The sequence below is a fragment of the Hibiscus syriacus genome, unplaced genomic scaffold, assembly GCF_006381635.1.
Source record: "Hibiscus syriacus cultivar Baekdansim isolate YM2019G1 unplaced genomic scaffold, ASM638163v2 tig00112051_pilon, whole genome shotgun sequence".
NCBI classification, from domain to species: domain Eukaryota; kingdom Viridiplantae; phylum Streptophyta; class Magnoliopsida; order Malvales; family Malvaceae; genus Hibiscus; species Hibiscus syriacus.
This window is the reverse complement of record NW_024063245.1, coordinates 133,975-138,936: the sequence shown is the minus strand read 5'-3', so window position 1 is coordinate 138,936 and position 4,962 is coordinate 133,975.

The following is a 4,962-nucleotide window of genomic DNA, read 5'->3' as shown; positions in this document are numbered from 1 at the left end:
TCAATGGAAGGCTGGTTGTTCAAATTTTTAAATATTTGAGTCCAAGACAAGTCATCTATTTCAAAATAAGTGAATTGAACATGGTATTACCCGAATTTTAAAAGGTGTTTTCCAGTTATGGAAAGGATTTCTTTTTTATTAATGAAAAATAATATATTCCAGATGGAATTTTTAATATGAGAAATTTCTTTTCTCGAGAGAAAAGATCTATGTTTGGTTACTCCTCTCATGGCTAGATTTTTATTTGGATTGACAAGTATGATTGTTCTCTTCATAGTGATTATAATTCTAGGATGAAAAGCCATAAAGAATGAAGAAATGATGTGAGAACGTCAACGAGCATTACTAGGTTATTAGAAGCCTTTTCTAGACCATTTGATCAAGATTCTGAAAGTTCTTATTCTAGTTTAATTCAGGATGTACCAAGGCCAAATTAGTGATGGCCTATTTTGATACGAATGAAGAACCTGCACCATCATACATATTGTGATTGTATTGTTGGAGGTTTGATTAGTTATTTTATTGTTGGAGGTTTGATTAGTTATTTTAATTCATATTGCTACATTGCAACCTTGGGAGCTTTGACATGCTTAATTGATGTGATTAATTGACGTGCTAACTTGTGGTGTTTTCTTTACAATGATAATATAAATTGATGTGATTAATTGATGTATTTTAATCCATATTGCTACATTGCAACCTTGGGAGCTTTGACATGCTTAATTGATGTGATTAGTTATTTTAACATGCTTTCTTATGTTCACACTAGCGAATCAATTGAGTGCATGTTTATGAGAATTCACTTCTTTTTATTCTTGTTTGAACTTTATCGATTTATCAAACATTTTTTTGTTGCATCATCCCATATCTTTTATACTGTTCGTTCCAAGTTTTCATAAGTAGTGATTCAAAATCATATAGATTGAGGATCTTACAATGTATGAGTTAATACACATTTAGTATTGGTTTTTCTTTGATCCTAAATATTTCTTTAACATCACCATCACCTCTAACCATTCTTAGTTATCCTTATATCATCATTCCTTCACCACCTTCCCTACACATAAATTTCACACCTAAGGCATCATGCTAAGCCTTCTTAACTTTCGTATTTTCGAAACTATCATACTTAAACTTTCCCATACACACCATGCCCTTCAATCATCACTATCTTTATTCCTTTTGTTTTTTCCAAACGAGTTTCATAAAGTTTAACTTACTTGTATTCAAGATCTAGACAACAATCAGAAGCATTATTAGCATCAACAATTTAAGAAATTGTTTTATCAGGCTCATTACTTTCTATATTATTGGTTCTTCCTATATTCTAAATCTCTTTTTAAACTTCTCCATCACCATTATCATCCTTAAAATATCCTTATATCACAATTCCTTCACCGCATTTCCTAAACATCAATTCGTGCCTAAGATATCATCATAAGCCTTACTACCTTTCATTCTCTATATCATACCTCCTAGAAATATGATCACATCATCAAATCTTTTAACCTTAACCTTTCTATAAACACTACCTTGCACACTAAGCCTTACAAGACTATCCTAATTAAACATAGCTCATTTATTTCTTTCTTTTACAATGAGTATCACAAAGTTCAACTTACTTGCATTTAAGGTCAGTAAAAATAATCAAAAGCATTCATTGAAAACAATATTCCAATCGTGCATGCATCACTTTATTTCTTATTGTCATCATTTCTTTGATTGTCCTAACATTCTAAAAATTGTAAATTGTCATCAATACATTCCTTTCCTTCTTATTTCTGGTCTCAATTTTCGTTCATTTTTCAAATGCATTATAAGTGGTTTCAGAAATTCTAATACGTAGAAAGAAGAGATTTTATGGTATTTCTTTGAGTTGATCTTTTGCGCAAAGGGGTCCAAAGTAGGCAATGTCTTAACATTCATGTTTATTTATGAATAGTGTTTGATGAGCCAGATTGAAGGGGTTTGTATGCCAAAGATTTGGAATAGAGCAACAAGAGGATGGTATTTTAGTAATCATTAAGCAAGTTCTATCAAGTTGTTGATATTTAGGGCAAATAAGAAGGTCACTATCATAAGATGAACCAAGAAACAAAAAAAGAGGAAAAATAAATAGAATAAGAAAAAGGAAAAGGAAAAGAATAAGAATAAGATAGAAAAAAAGAAAAAGAAAAACCAAAGTGAAAACCTATAATAGCACTTTGAGAAAAAAGAAAAGAAAAATACGAAAAGCCAAATTGAAATCCCAAAAAGGCGCTTTGAGAAAAGTAAATCTAAAATGAAAACCTAAAATAGCACTTTAGAATCAATAAGAAAAGAATCTAAAGAAAAATCCCAAAAGGGTTTGATTTTGATTTTGATTGTGATATGAAGTGGTAGGGAATGGTAGCTGAAAGATGGTTGTTTCTCGTTGTTAAGGAATCAAACCTAGAAAGCTCTAGACTCGATCAAAAGCGAGATGGAAATATATATAGTGGGTAGCAGTAAAGAATGACATTGTATGGATTAGGGTTTCTATAAATTGAGACAAACAAAAGGTTAAGACAAGAGATACCAAAGACAAGGCAAAGATAAAAGAAGATAAAGATAATGAATGTAATATGATATGAATAACTTAGCTAATTTAGGGTTTTTGACAAAATTATCCATGATACAAAATAAGACAAGTAGATAGGAATTAGAAAGAGAATAATATAATGATTAAAAATATGAAAATGGATTTAAGAAAATATAAACGAATCAATGGAAAAACTAAAATTGAAAATTTCCCCTGTTAGGTATAGGGTTATCGTGAACCCTATGTTTGTGATGGTGGATGGTGTGAATGCTATGGGATGATGAAGATGATGTTGTCAATTATGATAATTGATGGATAATTTTCCTACAAACCCTCTACTCACAATTAACTATGCAAACTCGATAATTGGTTCTAACCAGCCCTCGTAATTGCAATGAAGAGGCAAATAGTAATATGAAGATCTCTCTCATAAAGAACTTGAAAATAACTCAATGGAAAAATGTTTCAAAGCAACAAGTAATCAATACATGCAAAACTTATTTGTGAATGTATTGTATTCAAGAAAATATGTCTTCGTAATGGTGGGAGGAGCATCTGTTATATAGGGATAACGAGTCATTGTTGTAACATGACTAAGACATGAAAATAGTATTAAAATAATAAAATATTATCCTAATAAATTTGATATGGGCATCATCACTCTGGCCCCTTGATGTAGTTCTTGAGTAGATAGAGGAGATGAAAAGTAGGAGTTTGAATACATGACTTGGTTCTTAGCCACTGGATGTGATGAACGATCTAGATGAATCTTTTGGAAGGTGGCGGCCTGGAGAATAGGATGGGGCTATTAGGGTTTTGTTATTACAAGAAAATTACCTTTCTAACCTTAACTTAAACTATTCCTAATATGAAAATTTTAAAAATTGTAATTAATTACAAAATCTTGTACACGGATTTTTGAAAGCCTTTTGTTCACTAAAATGGGTATATCTTGAGTTCTCCATATCATATTGATTCAATTCAAGAACCGTTGGAAAATTAATATATAATTGGTCAATTCCTGGAAGACATGTTGACCAAATAACATCAGGATCCCATTCAAAAAGTATTAACAAGTATATTGTTTTTATGCTCTTATTTTCCAAAGTTTGTCATGTGGATCATTTAGAAGCGTTCGCCCATCTTCCTTCGATATGAGCCTTGTGATACATGTATCATCCTCCATTTATTCAAAATGTTTCGACCTTGAATCTGAAATATAAAATAGAGAAACATTAGAAACTTATAATGATTTACTCACATTATACTTAACAAACATATATGTTTTAAATATCCGAGACTTCGTTCTTATAATAGGTTCAAATAGAAACATTAGTCCAAAGAAGCATGTACTTTCATTATGGACTTTGGTGTATGTTTTATTCCCCGTCTCCTCAAAATGATTAGTCCACGAATTTGAAATCCAAGAGAAAGAGAATTAGATATGTGGAAAGGAAAATTTGCAAAACACCTACCTGGATCAATGTTATATGTATTTATTCCCTTTAGTAGAGGTTTTTTGCTTGTTGGAACTGATTTCTTGTTGTGTTGAAATCCTTTCTTGCACACAAGTATTGTAATCAAGTGCTTAAGTTGAAATTCAACATGGCATGGGCCACTGTTGTCTTTGTTAGTGTTTGATTCATATGTTTTCTCCATTGTTTCACTCGTGTGTGGCGAGAATGAGTGTTTAAAAACCATGTCAAGTGGTTCGCGGAAGTAGTCCATGAAGTCTCCTCAGTATGGTTGTAACTAAGACTTCTCGTGAGGAGCCTAGTTAATTGCATAACATGTCCAGATGAAAAAGAAACCCATCTAAAAAATTGAACTCATTAAAAACACTTTTGAAATAATGAGTATATATATATATATATCATAAATCTCCAAGTCATCATGATGTATATCTTTGTTATGTTCAATTTTCATAATAGTAGTATGCTTTTTATAGGTCAGAGTATACTTTTGGTATAGTGCATCTTCTACTATGTTTTGCTTACCTCGGTCTTTTAACCACTTAAAGAATTTATGGTTATTATGAGTGATAACCTTTGTGAAAGTATCTTGTGTTGACAAACTTTTACTATTTGAACCTGGTTAAAATAAAAGAAGTTGATAAGAATATAATCAACATAGATAAAAACATACTTATCTTTAGAGTAGTTTAAATAGTGGTTTGTCATTAAGATGACACAACGACTAATGCTTTCTGTGAAAGTATCTTGTGTTGCCAAACTTCTACTATTTGAACCTGGTTAAAATAAAAGAAGTTGATAAGAATATAATCAACATAGATAAAAGCATACTTATCTTTAGAGTGGTTTAAATCGTGGTTTGTCATTAAGATGACACAACGACTAATGCTTTCCTGGATGTAGCCTTTTTAAAGTAAATCTATATCTTTG